The sequence below is a fragment of the Protopterus annectens genome, chromosome 17.part0 (assembly GCF_019279795.1).
Source record: "Protopterus annectens isolate FY-2018-M chromosome 17.part0, PAN1.0, whole genome shotgun sequence".
NCBI lineage: Eukaryota > Metazoa > Chordata > Ceratodontiformes > Protopteridae > Protopterus > Protopterus annectens.
In genome coordinates this window covers 546,628,816-546,650,868 of record NC_056751.1, presented here as the reverse complement: position 1 = coordinate 546,650,868, position 22,053 = coordinate 546,628,816, and positions in this window count along the sequence as shown.

Genomic DNA, 22,053 nt, shown 5'->3' with positions numbered 1-22,053 from the left:
GACTTCCTCATACAATACCACAACTCTTCTCTAGGCACCCTGTCATATGCTTTCTCCAAGTCTACAAAGACACAATGCAACTCCTTCTGACCTTCTCTGTATTTCTCCAACAACACTCTCAGAGCAAACATTGCATCTGTAGTGCTCTTTCCTGGCATGAAACCATACTGCTGATCACTAATGATCACCTCCCTTCTTAACGTTGCTTCCACTGCTCTTTCCCATAACTTCAAGCTGTGACTAATCAGTTTTATCCTCTGTAGTTACTGCAGCTCTACACATCACCCTTATTCTTAAAGATAGGTACCAAAACACTTTTTCTCCACTCCTCAGGCATCCTCTGACTTTCCAAAATTTCATTAAACAATCTAGTCAGAAATTCCACTGCCATTTCTCCTAAGCACCTCCATGCTTCCATTGGTATGTCATCTGGGCCAACAGCCTTTCCATTCTTCATCCTCTTCATAGCTGCCCTTACTTCCTCCTTGCTAATCTGTTTCACTTCCTGATTCACTATCCCCACATCATCCAACCTTCTCTCTCTCTCATTCTCTTCATTCATCAGCCTCTCAAAATACTCTTTCCATCTACTCAACACACTCTCCTCTCTTGTGAGTACCTTTCCCTCACTATCCTTTATCACCCTTACATGCTGCACATCTTTCCCAGCTCTGTCCCTCTGTCTTGCTAATTGGTACAGGTCCTTTTCTCCCTCTTTAGTGTCCAATCTCTCGTACAACTTTCCATATGCCCTATCCTTAGCTTTCGCCACCTCTCTCTTTGCCATGCGCCTCATCTCCTTATACTCATGTCTATTTTCTTCATCTCTTTGACAATCCCACTTCTTCTTCGCCAGCCTCTTCCTCTGTATACTCTCCTGTACTTCCTCATTCCACCACCAGGTCTCCTTATCCTCCTTCCTCTGTCCAGATGTCACACCAAGCACATTTCTAGCAGTCACCCTTACTAGTTCTGCTGTAGTTACCCAGCTATTCGGTAACTCTCCACTGCCTCCCAGTGCCTGTCTTAACTCTTCCCTAAACTCCACTTCACAATCACCCTTTTTTAACTTCCACCATAAGAATAAATAAATAAGAATAAATCATACGTATCTATAATTTATAAAATAATAAGAGATGAGTTTGGTTCCACAGATTCATTATTTTTGAATTACTCAACTAAGATTAATGAGAAGGCCCTTTCTGATGAAGGTAAATGCTTAATTCTTAAATCTGCTGGAAAATCTACTTCTTCTCTTTATTGGAAAACATATACATGGAGGTTTTTTCACAGAGCTTTCTTAACTCCACATAAAGCAGATTTAATACATAACTATGGGAAAATTAAATGTTGCAGGTATAATAAAGTCTCTAACACAGATTGGTTTCATATGACATTAGATTGTAAAATAGTAACTCCTTTTTGGGTTGAATTTAGACATTTTGCCCAAGCTTTGTGGATAGATAATTGTATAATTTCTAACTCCTTGGTCTGATTTAATGCAGTTCTGGATTCCATTTCTAGGGTGCAGGTATCTCTAATTTGGTCCATTTTAACAATAGCAAGAAAAATAGTCACAAAGAATTGGAAATGTAAAGCTACTCTTTCTTTCACTGAATTCAGTAATTTAGCAAAAAATGTCTGTAAAAAAGAATTGTCAACTGCCAAAATGAAAACTTCAAAATGACTCACCAGTTTAGATTTACTTGATACATTTTAAAGATTTAGTTTTCTATGTTTGATTTTGTTGTGGACATCTGTAAATAGTTATGTTTTTCTCCAATAAATAATTTTGTACAATCTTTGTTTTAAAATTAGTAAAAAGTTGTTTTTAAAACAAGGATACAATGCTTTAGAGAAGTTACTAATCAATGAAGTAAAGTTTGCTTTAGTTAGTAATGAAGCACCATAAAATACATGTCCTTATTAGTGGAACAAACCCCTTATAAGACTGTATAAGAAGCAGAGAAAGTTGTTTTCAAAGTATAGAAAATTCCCTAGAAAACAAAACAAAAGAAATATAAATAAAATATCTAATGCCATACAAGCCAACATAAGACAGAGAAAAAAAATGACTTTGAAATTAACTTAGGTACCCAGATAACCAAAAGAACTATTAGAAATATATTAAATCTCACAGGAAGATTTTTTTTTTTTTTTTTTTTTTTTTCAAAACAAGTTTATTGTTTTAACATATAAGAGAAATATCATAACAATTTTATACAAATAATTAAAAATAGGTATTATTATAATATTCAACAAAACAACTAAAGTATTTACAAAGACATCCACTACAATCAGATCAATTAATTAAACTAAAATACTGTGCTATTGAAATTAGAATTTTTTTAACAAATTTTGTAAATTATCCCATACAATAAAATGTGATGTTTTTCTAGTTGTTCTCATTCTAATTGTGCTTATTTCCATATGACACATTATATTCATAACATTTTTAAATTCATTGAACGAAGGAGGTGTATCTGAAATCCAATTTCTAGTTATTATTTTCCTAGCCACTGCTAGGATAGACCATAACAAGGGAAGCTTAATCTTTTAACACATTGAGGTACAGGTGTGTTGAATAATATAAGAGACTTAGAAATAATGAAATTATCTGTAAAAAGAGCCCGCAAAAATTCATTAATTGACTTCCAGTATTCTTTCAACTTCATACAGTCATAAAACATATGAGCCCAGTCAGCATTAATTTCTACATTACATCTCTTACATAGATTATCTTTATTATTAATTTTATTCATCATCAAAGGTGTATAAAAGATCTATGTAAAAATTTCCATGTATAAAGTCTCCAGACAATGGAAGATGTAGTTCTATAAGCAGATTCCAATATATATTGTTTATCTTGTTGAGTTGGTGGGTCCCCATTAATAGAGGTGAAATAATTCCAGTATGAATCTACATTGTAAAAAGTTTCTTGTCTGATAATTTTATGTATATATGAAAGTTTACCTTTATCAGAAACTTTATGCTGTAAATTTATTATCAAGTAATCAATCAGTTTTGGAATAGATTCTTTAACTGTTATAGACATTAGATCTATTCTATCAATGAGATGTTGTCTAAAGATCTGAACCTCTAACCAGCAAGTTTCTCTTAGATCAAATTCTTGTTTTAAGAAATCTAGATTTTTAACTTTATTATCAGATATCAGCTGATACCAGTACTTTAGATTATTATCTATAGCTAAATGAGCTCCTTCAGAAGTAGATGACATAAGCATACCCTGAGTATAAATTATAGGAATACAATAAAATTCCATTCCCTATACTTAGGGTGCATGAATATAAAGTTACGATAACTAATAATAATATTTAATGGGTAACAGACCATATGTTTAGGTGTAATAGGTGAAGTACAAAATTCCTTTAGCAACCACAACATGGAGTTATTTATAATCATATTTTTATGTGTTAAGGAGATTTTCATGAAGTGCATACTAATTAGCTCCCAATAATCTTTCCATTTTGACATATGACCGATCTATTAATAAAGTAATAACTTTTATAATAGAAGAGATAATATATAAATTAAAGTCTGGAAAAGAAATACCCCTTGAGACCAGCTATTAGTATGTTTCTTTAATGCAATCCTAGGTCTATTAGGTGCCCATAAGAAATTTAACATTAGTGTATTCAGTTTCTTGATAGTTATTTTTGTAGGTGAAAGTATTATTGATTGTATTAAGTATAAAATCTTGGGGAATATTATCATTTTAATAATTGTAAGTCTCTCCTCCATAGTAAAAACATATTATTCCAGGTATTAAAAGATTTTGTATATTAAGAAAACAGGTATTATAGTTATTATATATAATAGATTTAATATCTTTAGATAGTATTATACCTAAATAAGTTATCTGACCTGAGTTGGGTACATATTTAGTAAAATCACTAATGAGAGTATTTTTTCGTATATATAGGTAGTATTTTAGTTTTTTCTTCATTGAATATTAAACCAGAAATACTTTTAAAATTCATCATTTTATCAAATAAAGACTGCATAGAAGAATTAGATCCTGCTGATGTAATTAGAACATCATCTGCAAAAGTTGAATTTTGATGTTGTATTTTCTTCTATTTCAAAACCCTCTATGTCAGTACTGTTTCTAATCAAATTAGCCCAAGGCTCCATTACTAAAGTGAATAATAGTGGAGAAAGTGGACATCCTTGCTTTGTACCTTTAAGAATGGGTATTTTTGTGAAACATATGTTCCTACCTTAATATAAGCCAGCGTTCCTTTGTATAAATGCTCAATTAAATTTACAAATGCATCAGAGAAATTTGTGCATTTCAGTAAGGTAAACAGATAGTCCCAACTTACTGAATCAAATGCTGAACCTATATCAAGACTAATAAGTGTTAAATCTTTCTTTTTCCTATTTGCAAAATCAATTAATGTTAAAGTTCTTCTTAAATTATCAAAAGTATTTCTATTTACAATGAAGCCCGTCTGATCTATGTCTATAATGCCGGGGATAATTGTCTTCAATCTATCAGCAAAAATACTCATAAACATTTTATAATCAACATTAAGTAATGAGATGGGTCGATATGAAGAGCATCTAGTTGGATCTTTATTAGGTTTTAAAATTGGTGAAATAAATGTATATTGCCAAGATGGGGGGGTTATTAACTCAGTTTGGGCCAGAATAAAAACCTTATATATTAATGAATATGTAGTTTTAGAAAGGATTTTATATATCTCTGGTATAATACCATCATTACCCGGTGCTTTGTTTGATTTAAGCTTATTTATTTGTGTAATAACTTCTGTATATGAAATACTCTTGTCCAATAGTTTAATCTGTTGTTTATTAAGCTTTTTATTCATGTTTATGGTTATAAACTCCTTTATTTTATCTTTAGGTTCCATGTTAATGTTGTTATGGTTAATCTTGTGAAAGTGATTTCTAAATTTGTCCAGTATTTCTGGTATACTAGAAACATTCTTTTTCCTTAGAGAAAAGATTTCTTTGATATGGTTTTGTTTATTCAATCTTTTTGTTTTATTTTTGAGTCTATGTAAGTATTTGGGGCTTATTGAATAAGACAAAAACTTGTATTTCTCTAAAGTTATTTTAACTTTATGAGTTAGAATTTCTTTGTATTTCTCATTTAGTTTGTTTATTTCTTCAATAACTTTCTTGTCCATAATATTTTCTTTATTATTATGTTTATAAGAGTCCAGTTTACTTTGAATATCTAACAATTCCTTATCCCAAGATTTCCTTTTGTTATTATACCATCTGATACTTTGTCCATATAGATATGATTTTAAGGCATCCCAAACATAGACAATGGAGACTTCAGGAGTATTATTTATGTCTAGAAAATGTTGTACTTCTGAAAGTATATATTCTTTATAGTCTTTTAGCTGAGTTAAGTATGCTGGTATCCTTTTGATCTGAACATTATGAGTATTTTTATCATGAATTCAAAAACAATCGAGTTATGATCAGATATAGGACATGAAATGATTTTGGAATTAATTAAATCTGTTACCATCTGGTTAGAAATAAAGACCCTATCTATTTTTGAATAAGTTTTGTATCTGTTAGAAAAAAAGGTGTATGGTAATGATTTTGATTCTATCTGATTATTAATATCATTCAAATGATAAGAATTAGCAAAATCATTTAAATGTTTTGCATTAGATGTAATTCTTCTTTTCTTTATAGTGGTAGTATCACTTTCATGTAGTATATAATTAAAATCACCAGCTAAAATAATATCCCCTATAGAGAATGATATGATCTTATCAATATGATGTTTCACTGTATTAATACCAATTCCAGGTATCCAATATACATTAATTAAAGTGTAAGTCTTCCCATTAATTTGTATTGTAACCATACAAAACATTCCTTTGTCATCCTGATAAGACTTAATGGTTTTAGGAATGGGCATACTTTTATTCCATAAAATAGCCACTCCTCTTTTTTCTGAGTGTGCTCTGAACTAACCAATACTGTATACTTATTAGTGGCTAGTTTATCAATATCTTTTTCAAGAGATGGGTTTCTTGCAGGAAGACTAGATTGGCCTTGTGTAGATTAATGTATCTTATTAGGCTTGCCCTTTTACACGGATTATTCAATCCATTAATGTTTAAAGAAATTCCTTTTAAAGATGTCATTTGGCATTTTTAAAACTCAAGAATCTTATGATCGAAATAACAAATAACAAGATAAATAATGTTACATCTCCTCTTTTAGGTGTACCTTTAAATATAGCTGTGTTTATTAAATCTCTTATGGGATTTTGTATAGGATTCAATTTTGTTTGTAGTGACAATGAGTGTACAAATTATATTGTGGATGTCAAAACTATATACATATAACAATGAACAAGTGAAAATAATGTAAGGATTAAACCTTGCATCCCGCCTGGAGTTGAAAACTCCAACTTAGAGCAGTATTTACTACTCAAGTTAACCCCCTACCCTAAGCAGCAGTACCTCAGCTACCACCTTATCAATTTAATACTAGTTATATTTAACTGAGGTTAACAGTTTTCCATTCAATTATCTATCAAGACAAAACTACACATTTGGTAAAACAGCATCATATAAACTAAAATAAACTTTTTTTTTTTTTTTTTTTTTTTTTTTTTAAAAACTGTTCATACTATTATATAGATCTATGTAATATATAACACTTGTATTCTAATAGCATTCAAATAATCTTAATGTTAGAAATCAAGAGGAGAGAAAATTATGTTCTAACATTCATTTAAATCAAAAACTTTGGCTAATATGATTCAGACATTACATGCATTAAGATGCATCTATTTTCTGTCATGTGAATTCTATCAACAGCTTCCAAAAATCTTGAATTGTTTGTATATGAGCATTTACTTAAACTCATTATTATCAATAGAGTAAAATATTGTATTCATAAAAATTATTATAAATCATATTGCATAGTTATGCAGATTCTCAGAAACACCTGCGTTATTACCTAAAAAAAAAGCCATCACACACAAACACAGACACACACACATACATATACACACACACATATACACACACACACACACACACACACACACACACACACACACACACACACACACACACACACACACACACATTCACAGGAAGATTTTGACTACACATATGACAATAGAATTGAATGGTACCTTACTGTGAAATCTTCTGGAAGTTTCAAATATATTTAATAAGCATTGCTCCCACAAATTCTATTTATGTCTGTGTAACTTTCACCTTCCCTTTTCTAAACATTTCATCTCTAGTTGTTTTATCTATTTTATAATATGCATAAAAATATAATAAATGCAATGGTCATTATTGTCTTTAGAAACATTGCTTTAATTATCAAAAGTGAATGACAAATACAGTAAGAAGTTTATTTTTAAGTGGAGGAAAGATGGGTTTAGTAGTGTGTGTGTGTGTGTGTATGTGTGTGTGTGTGTGTGTGTGTGTGTGTGTGTGTGTGTGTGTGTGTGTGTGTGTGTGTGTGTGTGTGTGTGTGTGTGTGTGTGTGTGTGTGCATGTGTGTGTGTGTGTGTGTGTGTGTGTGTGTGTGTGTGTGTGTGTGTGTGTGTGTGTGTGTGTGTGTGTGCATTTATTTATTTATTGGCATTTGATTACTGGGAAAAGTCTGACTGGGCAGAAACCCATTTTCAGTTGAGGTACAGGGAGAAAAGATCAGAATTATTACAAAACATTTAAGAACAACGATTTTACAATTTTCAAAATGAAAACAAAAACATTTGCAGTTTAACTAATTATAGCAAATTAGACATAATATAAAATGATTGGTTAAAAATTGATACAAGGGATATGACAATTATTTAATATTTAGAAAAACGGTAGACTGTTTGTAGAGAAAGTAAAAGTAAGTTAATCTAATACAAATAGGAACTGCAATATGAGGTGAAGAAAAACAAGCTTATGGTATATTTATAGAGAAAGTCAGGAAAGAGAATTACATAGCAGTAAGAAAGATAGTGAAGAAGGTACAGTAAGGAAGTATAAGGAATGAAAGTATACTTGCTCACATTTAGGGATATAATTTATCCTAGATTTGAGCAAGAACATAGATAGATTTTTGCTAGGAAGACTTTCAGAGTCGTTTTGAAAGATGGGAGGGTAGGTATAGACCTGATGAATACAGGTAAGGAGTTCCAGGCCTTAGCAAACTTGTATGAGTACAGAAAATGTCCAGCAGATTTGCTAGGATTGTAGACAGACAGGAGATTTTTGTCACTGGATTGCAATGCCTGAATTGGAGCATAGTTGTGTAGAATGCTTTTTAGTGCTGGACATGCAGATGGATGCTGGATAATTTTATAGGAGCTATGAAGTTGTGTATATGTTAGTTGATGTGACAGTTCTAACCAATTTAGGCTTTTCAGTGCTATACAGTGGTGAGTTCTGAAAGGGATATGTACTGCAAATGTAGCAACTTTGTTATAGCATTATTCAAGTTTTATTTTTTTGTGGAAACTGGAGGTTAGTAAGAATGGGAGTGCCATAAAGAAGAGCGGGGAGGAGATAAGTAGTGGCAAGTGTAGTTTTAGTTGTGTCAGTGAGAACATTTTTGGCTCAGTAAAGCATCCCTAGCTTTTGATGAGTTTTTCTAATGCAATTTTGTATATGAAGGTCAAATGTAAGATTATCATCCACTATCATGCCTAATAGTTTGCTATGAGAAGTGACTTCAATGGCTGCATTATCAAGAGAGAGGACTTTAAATTTTGCTTTTTCATGAGAGAAGGATTTGGGGGTAAAAGAAGTAGTTTGGTCTTTTTTATGTTGAGCATGACATGTGAAATACGAAGCCATGTTTCAGTGACTGTTAAAAATTCACAAGTAATTTTTGTGGAGGTGTACCATGTTTTCAGATATAGAACTCAAGTAGCGTGAAAGAAACCAATAAAAAACAATATAATATCTAGACATTTCAGCGTCTCATAGATAAAAGTTTGAGAACGCATTTAATAGATATTTGTTCATTCAGGCTAGGGGGTATATAGGCAACTGTCCTAATCTGCCACTCAAGCTCATCCATTTTTAAAAGGAGTTGCCAAGGGCCACCCCTCGAATCAGAACATCTACTCTGCAAAACTACAAAATTAAAATAATGGTCTTGGTACTCGAGAATATGTTTAGCTAAAGCGTTGTTTGTATCACTTTTACTAATGGCATAAACATGCTCATAAATGCACTGTTTCAGTTTTCTCTCAGTTTTGCCGATGTAAAAAGCAGTGCACTGATTACATATAGCGGCGTATATCACCCCTTTAGATTCACAATTGAATCTGCTCCTAATAGAATATAATTTATCATTGATCAAAACATCTTTGGTTACTCAAATGTTTTTATATTGAGCACAAGCCCCACACTTATACATACCATGTGGTTTCATCCTTTTTTCTAATAGGGCTTTAAGGTTTAGATTCCTCCTGTATGTAATCTTGGGTTGCTGACCCAACTTTTTACTGAAAACAGGGTCCTCAATAACCACCCTCCAATTTTTGTTTAATAGTTGCCTAATGTAAACATGATCTACTGAGAAAGTGCATAGAAAGTTGGTATGAAAAACTTTATTGTTAAAAGGGGGAGCTTCAGAAACCTGTTTGTTGATTATTGGTGTTACTTCAAAGATAGGGGCTCCCAGTAGCAGTTTAAAGTGGCCCTCATGTCTTTTAACCACTCCTTAATGTTGACAATTAGGTTAACTGGATACCCTCTATTAATAAACATTTTATTTTAATAATAGAGGGTATCCAGTTAACCTAATTGTCAACATTAAGTGATACAAACAACACTTTAGCTAAACATATTCTCAAGTACCAAGACCATTATTTTAATTTTGTAGTTTTACATAGTAGATGTTCTGATTCGAGGGGTGGCCCTTGGCAACTCCTTTTAGAAATGGACGAGCTGGAGTGGCAGATTAGGACAGTTGCTTATACACCCCCTGGCCTGAATGAACAAATATCTATTAAATGCGTTCTCAAACTTTTATCTATGAGACGCTGAAATGTCTAGATATTATATGCACATATACTACTGCTTAAAATGTACCTCTGAAAGTTTAACTTTACCTGCACTTACATTTATTTATCATTTATTATTATACACATTATTTTTAACATGTTTTTTACTTATTTTTTATTTATTTTAATTTTTTGCATTAGCAAAAGGCTTTACAATACATGTGTTGTAGGCTTTAAAAAGACTTGTTTAGATGTGCACTATACCTTTAATATTAACGTTTTCCAGCAGCTGATTTTGGACAATTGAATGCATTGTTGACTGTTAAACACTGATTGTTAATTAGTTAATTATTAAGTGTCATATTGTATTGTATATAAAGCGTTTTAATTGATGTATGTTTTATCTGAAGAAGGTGAAGCAGTGGTTTTACCGAAAGCGCTAAGAGTAAATTGTTTTTCTATAACTTTCGTCTTTGCTTGGTTTTTATTGGTTTCTTTCAAGCTACTTGAGTTCTAAGTTTGTTTTAGTTAACTGTTAGTGTATGTTTTCAGATATGCAAATGATAGTGGAATCATCTGTGTATTATATTATGGTGACCTGTTGTGTGAAAGTGTAGAGGGTGTTGGTGCAAATGTTAAAGAGGAGGGGACCAAGGATATAGCCTTGTGATACACCGATGGTGACTGGGAGGTAAGGAGGGAGTGTGGAGTGCCATTTTACTGACTGATACCTATTGGACAGGTAGCTTTTGAACCACAGAAGAGCAGGCTGAGAGAGACCTAGTGAAGACATTTGAAGTAGACGTTTGCTGTGACAAGCTGTTTCAAAGGATATAGACAAGTCTAGAAATAAGGAAAAGACTAGTTTGCCATTATCTCAAGCTTCATTGATAGTATCTATATATATTAGAAGGGTAGTGCTAGTACTACAAGAAGAATGGAAGCCATGTTCCTGCAGGGGACAGTCTATAAATTGTTTTAGAATACTTTTTTGAAGTATTTTGGCAAGGGGATATAAGATTGCTATAGGTCTAAAGTTATCAATGTCTGTTGAATTTTCTCCTTTGTGCAGAGGGATAATGTGTGACTTTTTCCAGACAGAGGGAATGTGGGATTCCTGGGCTGACCTGTTTATAAGGATTGAGACAGGACAGGCAGTGCTACTGCTGCTACTTTTAGGTACACACACTTGGAAGGTCATCAGCTGAAGATACACGCTATTTATGTTTGTTTAAGAGTAGTTTTATATAGGATGTGGGCACAGGTTTGATGGTGAAAGTGGATGGCAAAACAGAGAAGCGGCTGTTCAGTAAATTCTTTCGAAAACACAAAGCCAGCAAGAGGTGGAAAGTGCAAAATTGAATATAATTTATTAAACAAAAAACATGGGGGAATAATCCCCAATCCAAACTGGTTTCAGCTAAAACAAAGCCTTCTTCAGTGGATAACAAACAATAAGAACAACCAAAACCCAGTAGATATATATATATATATATATATATATATATATATATATATATATATATAAAACTGGAATATCTTGTGAGAACCAATAGAAACAGATAAAAGGTCATTAAGACCAGGTGGAAACAGAGCTCCAAGTTTAACTATCCATTTCCTTTCCTTAAAATTTAGTATTTCATGCCAATTGTGTTTGTCTCTACATGTACCCTTAATGCAATCAATAGTAACTTGAAAGCAGCTGATGTATGTTTTAAAACATGTCTGTATAGAGCATTATTATGGCATTTATTTCTAATGTCACTGAGATGTTCACCAATTCTCAAACGAAAAGGTCTGGAGGTCTGCCCCACATAAAAAGCAGAACAAGTGCAGGTCACCAAATAGATGACCCACTCAGTACTGCAACTGGCCCAAAATTTAATATCAAAAATCTCAGAAGTGTTTTTGCTACTAAATTCCTGGGTATGTGAAACCCGAGCACAATATGAACAGTGACCACAGGGAATACACCCCAAAACTGGTCCACCTGTAAGGGATAATTGAATGGAACCTATGGGATCAAAGAAAGGTCTCTTATAATAACTAAACATAGAACCTAATGTACGTCCCCTTCTAAATGAAAAAGAACATCTGTCTCTTAGAAAGGGGTGAAGTTTTTCATCCGCCATCAGAATATTCCAATGTCTATGGATAATATTCATAAAGCCCCTGGAATTTCGTCCATAGGTAGTAACCAACCATAAAGGCTGTTGGACGGCATCCTTGTTCTTATCTTTATAACATAATAAATCCTGCCTGTTTAAATTAGAAGCCCAATGTTTAGCCAAATTAACTGTACCTGGACGATAACCTCTCTCGATAAATCTACGGGCAAGGTCATCCTGAATAGTTACATAGGACTGTTGGCTGGAACAAATCCTTCTGCCTCTTAAAAATTGGGGTTTAGGTATGTTCTGGATGATATGTTGTGGGTGGAAGCAGGTAGCATGTAATAAGGAGTTATAGTCAGGAAATTTTCTGAATAATGTAGTGGACAAAGTGTCATCCACGTTCCTATTAACCTCCACATCCAGAAATAACATCCTGGATCTATGGTAGGTCATCTTGAATTCAATTCCCCATATATTGCCATTAAGATAATCAAGAAACTCTTTAAGATAACTCTCATCAGCCTTCCACACCAACCAACAATAATCCAGATAGCGACGCCAAATGTCCATCTCGCACATGTAGATGATATGATTGGGGTCATAGATCATGACCTCCTCAATATATGCCATAAAAAGATCCGCATAGATGGGTGCGAAAGATGCACCCATTGCTGTACCTTTGATTTGCCAGAAACATTGGTTTTGATAGTAAAAAACATTACTGGTCAGCGCATATTCTGTCAAACATACCAGAAAAGTATTAAATCCAGGTTGATAAAGACCAGATCTAGCCAACCAATAGTCCAAAGCTTGTAGACCTGCCCAATGTGGAATGTTGGTATAGAGAGAGGTGATGTCCAGAGTACATAATAACCAATGGGATTCAAGTTGTGTATCATTAATTATGTCCAAAAATTGAGTAGTGTCTTGAATCCTCACTCTAATGGATGAGAGCAATGGTTTCAAGTAATGATATTCAGACAATGGTTCGGTAAGAGACCCATATCCTGAGACAATGGGTCGACCTGGTGGATTAGTGGCATGTTTGTGTATCTTAGGCAACAAATAAAAATATTGTTGCCTAGGAGATGGAACCATGAGTTGGTTTTTCACAGCCTGTGTAATAATCCCCTCCTCTACTGCTTGAGTCAAAAATTGTCCAATTTTCAGTTGGAAGTGAGGAGATGGATCCAAGGGCATGTGCATATAGTATTCTTTATCCCCCAATTGTCTCATGGCCTCCTTGTCATAAGTAGCCTTATCTTGAACCACAACCGCCCCACCTTTGTCAGCTTGAGTTATAACCAAATTCTTTTTATTTACAAGCTCATCCACACTCTGCACTTCATCCATGGACAAATTATTATATGATACTGGAAAATCCCTAAGATAACAATGTAAATCCTTTAACACATTCTTTTGAAAAACCCCAACCAAATGTGTCATGGGCGGATTAAAAGTAGATTTCTTAAACTTGAATTCCTGAGATGGACAACAATCACTGTCAGCATAGAACAATTTCAAATTTAACAATCGACAGAAGTTGGCCACATCCTGGGCTAAAGAATATTCAGAAACAAAAAAAACAGGAACAAAGTTTAACCCTTTATTAAGTATCTTAATTTGTGAGTTCGTAAGCTCCACTGAAGAAATATTGTGAACATTGGAATTACTAATCAGTGTTCTGTCATCATTTTCAAAAGGGCCTCCAGACCCTGTTTTGGTTTGTCTCTTTTTGTGCTTCCGCCCCCCTCGTCTGAATCTGAACCCAGAGGGTGGGACAAATTTATCCTTTTGGCATTGGGTGAAACATCTGGATGGTTCCCCTCAGATTCACCTTCTGTATTAGAGGATGTATCCTCCCCAGAAGTAAAGCTGGAAGAATCAAAACTTTTCTTTAGTATGGATTTTGGTCTTTTTCTTTTAGGAGTCGAAAACTTTTTATTACTGTTGTTATTTTCACTAGGTAATCTAAATGAAACATTTTTAGATGTATCAAAAGGTTTTCCTCTCTCATAATCACCTACATCCCTAAAGAATTTTTTAAGCTTTCATTCCTTTAGGCTCTGTTCCAACTTGGATAAATCCATGGTTAGTTTTTTTACCTGTGACGAAAAAGAATCACAAGTTTCAAACTTGCTAGCCTCCAAACAGATAGTTTCTAAATCTTTAACCCCTGTCTGTACCTTCCATTCATAAAAATCAGCCAAAGCATCAACAAATTTAGAAGATGCTAATTGTTGAATATGGCCCCAATCCTCTGTCAGTGTGTCATCAATATTAGACACCAACGGTTGCACCTTAACCCTTAGTCCACGTGGGGTGATATTTTTACGCTGATATGCCTTAAAAAGGCGTAAATGCCAGACATTAGTCCGGACAATTTTCATATTTTTGTTTAATCGGCTAAAAAACGTTTCACATTGTATATCCAAATCAGAACAACTAGTCTCCAATGTTTGTTGTGACCCTCGGGCCCCCAAACCAAAAACAGATAGGTCGTCAATATCTGATGATAACCCCTGAATTAATGGTGATAATGCCATCCTTAACCCCAAAAGACCAGATCTTGCACCAAAAATACAAAGTATAATTAAATATGTTAAATGTATTAACACAAACCAACCATCAATAATAAGACAGCTAATAATAGAAAAAATATATATACCATGACAATCATAGAATGGCAATCTATAAATGGTGATATCCAAATATTAGGCTCATTCAAAAAGAAAGTAAAAAGGCAGTCGTACAATAAACAGTTCTGATATTCAATATAGCATCATACTGTGTACCTGCCCTAAGGATACAGATATCAAACAAGTTGACAAATACCATGAGCAGCCCCAGCGACATAAATAAAACCTTCCCAGTCGCATCACTGCGTATTTGTATCCTCACCGTCTCTAGTAAATATAGTTGGACTTCAAAAATAAGCCTCCAATTAGGAAATCCAGTCAAATAAAGGGTATATATAACCACATAAAGAGTATATATAAAAAATATATATAGTCAAAATTGACCTTCTAATTCCCAATTCTGTAAACACATAGGTCTATGGTTATATAGCTGTCATAATAGTGATAGCAGTTATGCATGTAAAAAAAATATATATATAAAAAATATATAAGATTTGGTCTTAAAGGGACAAATGGCCACCCAGCAAAAAAATATGTATATAAATACTCAGAGAGGTTAGTACATATATGAGCAAATCTCTAAAACAGTAAATCGAGATATGTATAACAATACTAAACCAAGAACAACTCTTGGTTGGAAAACAAAAACAGTTCCCAATATGTTACCCCAAATAATGTTCAGTTTAAAACTGTGTAAATGTTCATAATAAATGCATATACTCCTAAACAACATACAGACAGACTACGTAATATAAACAGGTCATAAAGACATTAGTCACTTGATATAATACAAAATAAATCCTGATGCATTTGTCCGATATAGTAAAAAATATCATATATCAAACTGGCCAGTATCTTAGAAAACATAACTACCAAGTATAGCAATCGATAGTCGTAATAAACGAACAAACAAATTGCACAGTATCAAATGTAAAAAGACAGTAACTGAAACACAATAAAAATATGTTGGCTGTATGTCGGACCATCCAAACATAAATATGGTCTCATAAACCAAAACCACTGAACAAAAGAACCTCCCTAATCACCCAAATAAAGTGCGATTAGTCCAAACAGAGAATCCATGTAACGAAAACCCAATGTCCAAAAGTTTAGTCCCAATATTGGTAAGAAACAAATGAATAAAGCGACATGTCCTCACGAAACCATGGGAAACCTCAAACGCCAATCCATATTATCTTTTTTTCTTCAGACTGGTAAAAGTTATAGCAGCAGAGAGAACACAAATCTTCGCCAGGCAGAGGAAAACCTTTGAACACCAACGACACCGCTAACGGACCAAACCCGGAAATGAAGCAGTGTACATCAGATAAAGGCTCGACTGGACAACAACTAGTAAAGAGCCCATATCCACTCCCGAAGTAATAAAAAACTGTCCCCGACTGTAGTCTGAGGATAAATAACTGTTAAATGGTTCTCTTGCTGATGAAATTAGCAACAAAAGAATTGAAATAACCTCCAAAGGCAAGCACAAACCACCAATTGTCCACAGCAACTTGATGAGAAGAATCCAGTCAGTAAAAAAAGGTGCACGTGTGACCCTTGCTCGGCTAAGACAGTAAAACATCCGAAAACACAAAGCCAGCAAGAGGTGGAAAGTGCAAAATTGAATATAATTTATTAAACAAAAAACATGGGGGAATAATCCCCTATCCAAACCGGTTTCGGCTAAAACAAAGCCTTCTTCAGTGGATAACAAACATTAAGAACAACCAAAACCCAATATATATATATATATATATATATATATATATATATATAACTGGAATATCTTGTGAGAACCAATAGAAACAGATAATGTATAATTCAAAATTGGTCATTAAGACCAGGTGGAAACAGAGCTCCAAGTTTAACTATCCATTTCCTTTCCTTAAAATTTAGTATTTCATGCCAATTGTGTTTGTCTCTACATGTACCCTTAATGCAATCAATAATAACAAACTTGAAAGCAGCTGATGTATGTTTTAAAACATGTCTGTATAGAGCATTATTATGGCATTTATTTCTAATGTCACTGAGATGTTCACCAATTTTAAAACGAAAAGGTCTGGAGGTCTGCCCCACATATATATATATATATATATATATATATATATATATATATATAGGGTCTATGTTAAATGTTCGAACATCCAAACCATTGAGACCAAATGTTCGACATTTGGATGTTCGAACATAAAAGAAAAAAAAAACACACACAGAAAGAAAACACTTTAACAGTGTAGGCAGGGGGGCAAGTCCACCTGCACCCCCCACTCCCCCCTACTTAAATATACCAACTCCGAGACCACACTTCATTGCAGAAAAGGGAAATTCTCCCTATCTGCACCATATGGTGCCATTGAAAGTCTATTTTCGAGCACTCAAAATTTCGAATGTTTGGTCTCGACAATGTAATGTTTGAAATTTTGAGCATTCAAAGATTTGACAGGTACCCTATATATATATATATATATATATATATATATATATATATATATATATATATATATATATATACATAGATATATATTAGCATTCATTTATCAAGATAGACCTACTGGTCAAGAGGCCCCTTTTCAGTTGGAGGCTTGAGGAGAAAGTAATTTAAACTGTGTTGCTTCTTTATTGTGTAACATATAAAGCAATCTTCCAGGCCTCTCACTCTACTGAGAACAATTAGTTTAGGAAGTAACTAAGACTTAATGATCTTGGTTCTAACAGGTGCAAGACAGCAAAACAAAAAAGTGATAATATTTTCCACCTTGAAAAAGTATTATAGATTGTTTAACCAAAGAAACTGTTTTAATTGATCAGTAAATTTTTGTTTTCAGGAGATATTAGTTATGCTTTTCACTGCATTTTTTTGAAACCTATAAAAAGTTGTTTTTATAGCCTTAAGAATTTACTGTTACATTCCAGCGATGTGCAGCACTGAGTTAGTCTGACAGTTAATAAAGCATATGCTGTTCTGTAGGAAGTCTAACTCTACATTGATGTGAACCATTATTAAAAATGTTAATTGCATCTTCAAAAGATTTCAAAATCTCTGCATCATCTTGGTTAATAAGGTTTTAGTAGTAACTTTTTTTCTTTGCCAATTTATTGTTGTTATGGAGACATGCCATAGCAAAGAAGAGAGGCTGGGTGCCTACATGCTGGAAAAAAAAATATACAGCAGACTAAGCTGTAAGGAAATATGAGGCTATGTCAACATACAAGTTATGTCCCCCTATAGCGCATTAGTAATGCATGCTAACCTTAGCCTAACTCAGTCTCTAAACTTAAACCTAACTCTAACACTAACTGTATACCTTACCTTATAAAAACTCTTTCTATGACATTACCGCTACTCAGTGAAATTATGTCTAAATGTTGTAGTAGAAATATGGTTTAAAGTTAAAAAAATGGAAATTATTTTCTTTCTGTGTTCTTTTGCATTGTCTATGTTTTATGTGACCAGCGATTTGAGTGTTCGAAATGTTTTTGCCATTCTTATGCATGTGGATGTTTTAACATTTCAAACATCCATGATATAATTGAGTCATTTTATATGCATTCAGATATTGCTAATCTTTATACCGCTGCCTTCTCTGAAACCTCTGTTTTGTTTATAATGCTCATTTATAGTCATGGTTTGGATAAGTTCACTTACCCAATTAGCAAATAAATTAAAATAATTTATTTTTGCAACATGCAATATGTGTATAATATTCTTTCTTTTATGGTGCCACAAGCAACTATCTGCATTTTGCTGGAATATTTCCAAACTGCCCCTTTTCTTTTTTATCATGTGTTTTTGTAGACGTTGATTCAGCATATCTCTTCCTAACCATTTTGGTAATGGGCTCATGGTGAACATTCTGTTCTGGTGCATATCCCACCACAATAACATGGTTGTGAAATGCAGACATACTTTTTTTAACCACCTGCAAGCTCAGCATACAATAAAAACTAGATTAAATGAAAAATGCACCCAGTGATGCTAGCTTTATCCCAGAGTTGTGCTTTTTGTTCCTATAATATTACCCAGATGTTGTTTAGTTCTCAATAAACATTCCATCATCTTTGATTTTTCATATCAGCCTGTTTCCCATGCCCACACATCATGATGGTTAAAACATTTTCTCAATTCAGACCTTAGATTGTTTCAAGAAGGATTTTGACTCAGCCTGTATGACTTAAGCTAAACAATAGACAATCTACACTTTTTAGTTTGTTATCACCAACAGTTTTACACACTGAAACTGCCTTACTGATATTAGCAAAGATCTATAAACAAACAGCTAAAGTGAAGGAATCCTTCCAAATAGTTAATTGTTAAAAAAATATTTCTTTGGAGAAAGTACAATTGTGTAAGTATGCTTACCATAACAGTAGATGTTCCAGTGATCACTGCTGCAGTAGCCTTAACTATATTGGATATATCCTGTCAAGGATATAACAGCAGGACAGCTTCCAAAATCTTCAGGCCATATTCTACATGCCCAAACTCTCAGGTAACTTGATCTGAGCTGACTAAAAGACAAGTTTGGGCACAAAGCCCTTCAGAGCTTTCCAGCCAACACAGAAAGCAAGGCAGAGCTCTGAAAGGACAAAGTTAAGAACAGCAAAAACTAAATGTCCACACCCTGGCAGTCCAAAAACAAGAACGATAGAGGGAGGGAGCAGCTACTGCAGCAATGATCATTTGAATATCTACTGTTTTGATAAGTTTACTTACACAACTGTACCATGTTCATCATATTGATAACTGCTGCAGTAACCTTAGCTATATGGGTAGATTATCCCTAGCTAACTACATTTAGGAGTAGGAAGGGGAAGAGTCTAGAAGCCTATGGATCATAGTCCTAGCAAAGCCTGATCTGAACCTAGAGAAGGAATCAGGCTTATAGTCTTCATAAATGTATGTACAGAGGACCAAGTAGCAGCTTCTAGAATAGTTCTAGACTCTAACCCTTTCCAAAAAGCCATAGATGAAGCCAAGGTTTTGGCAGAGTGGGCCTTGACCCTGCCTGTAATAGTTTTATTCTAGTGAGTACAGCAAAAGGTAATAGCCTTAGACAACCAATTGGAAATAGCCTGTTATGTTCCCTCTTCTTCTTGCCTTCACAAGAAATTAACAATTGGTCCAAAGATATAAAAGATTTAGTTCTGTCAAAATGGCGCTTGAGTTGTCTGTGGACATCCAAGGTATGGAGTATCCTTTCTCCTTCATTTTTAGGTTCAGGAAGAAAAATTATGAAATAGTTTGGCTAAAATTAAACTTGGATACCACTTAATGCATAAAAGAAGGATTAGTTCTCAAAGAAACCATACCTCTATGGAAAATAAAATAGGGTTGACTCACCAAAAAATAGTTCTCAACGGTGATGCCCTTCTTGTAGAGGTCAGAACAATCAATAAAACTGTTTTCCATGTTAGCAACCTCAAGTCAGACAGATTACCTGGTTCAAATGGAGCAAGTGTAGCTTCTCTAACACAAAAGCAAGATCCCAAGGAGGAGCCACCGTTTTTTTTTTGAGGTCTATTATGCAAAACTCATTTCAAAAACATGTTGGCATGAGACTGCATTGAATGAGGAGGATCCATGGGCAGACATGCTGAAATAGCCGATAAATGAACATTGATCTAGAAATAAGAAAGGCCATTTGATACTATATCATACAAATATTGCAAAATGAGAGAACACCTAGCCCTGAATGGTGTTGGTTATGTTGTTGGCACCATCTAGAAAATACTTTTCCATTTACTAATGCATTTTTTTCTAGTGGCAGGCTTTCTTGCCTCCATTAGTATCTGCTCCACATCCTCAGTAAACAGGTGCCTAAAAGGAATTAAACCATATCATACAGGCAATCAGTTAACGTTAATGCATATTGGAGTGTATCAAACAACCCCTGTTGTTGCATGAGTAGATCCAGTCTGTGGGGAATGTTGTAGTAATTGTCCCTGGCCATTTCCAAAACAAAGAAGAACCAATCCTGTCTGGGCCAGAAGGGATAGAACAACAATGATCTTGGGGGAGTCCTTCTGAATCATCAGAATGATCCTTGATATTAATGGAAAAGGTAGAAAAGCATACAGGAACATTCCTGTCTAAGGAAAAGAAAAGGCAACTGTCTTCCAGGCCTTCTTGCATGGAGTCCTGGAACAGAATTTTACTAGTTGATTGTTCAGAGAGGAGGCAAGGAGGTCTACTTGAGGAACTCCACAGATGGATCAAACCTTGGAAGACCCCTGGTCTAGTTTCGATTGATGAGTGTCTACCTTTGTCCTACTCAGCTTATATAAGAGATCATCACCCAAGACAGAGATTCCTGACATTTTGAAAAACACTCTGCAATATAAGTAAGTTGTCTAAATATTGAAAAATGTGGATAATGTGTAGCCTGCATTGAACTATTACTGGAGCTAGAAAGTTTGTGAAAACTCTTTGTTCAGCTGATAGTCCAAAGAGTAAGGCAGAGATTGGATAATGTGATCCAGACACACAAAACTAAGAAACAGCATGAAGTCTGGAGGAATATAAACAAAGGTGTCTGATCTGGATGATGAGGAATGACTTGTGGAAAGGAGGAATTTCCTCCTACTACCACCTATAACTTTACAAAAATAAAGAAAAAATACACCAGACCCACAATAATGTCATTATTTAAAATATGTAATGAAAGTTAGCTTAAAAAGCTTTCGCATACAGCTTGTTCAGGCTTAAAAAACACGCTTCCAAAATAATCAGTCACATGTTCAAAAGCAATTAAGACCTCATAAATTGCAATAATGTTTTAAAAATATACAATCAATATATCTTATTGTGCAATTCTTTTACCAGTGGCTTAATACTTACACATCCATTTAAACCTAGTAACATATGTGCTTGAAAATGTATTATCCATTTTAGTTCCTCTTTCTCTGTTAGATTTATTAGATCTTCCCCTCTATTGGGTGGATGTATAACTTGTAGGATAATAAACTTCAAATAATGTGTTTCAGCCATTGCGCTAATATGATTGTAAAGTACACTGGTGTGGACATTTCTTCCTATACCCAAAATATGCTTCCCTATATGCTCCTTAGGTTTCCTATTAGTTTTACCAATGTAGTATGCTTCACACTTCCTACACTTCACCATGTATATTATATTTTTTGTATCACAACTTCCGTATGCTCATGATATAAATGAGTTGCCCTAAACTGTGTGCAAGACAGTTTTTTCAGTATAAATGTATGTACAATATACACATCTTTGACATTTATAAGTACCCTGTTTTACACTATTAACCATATTTATGGTCTTTGGTTTTTCTTTGTA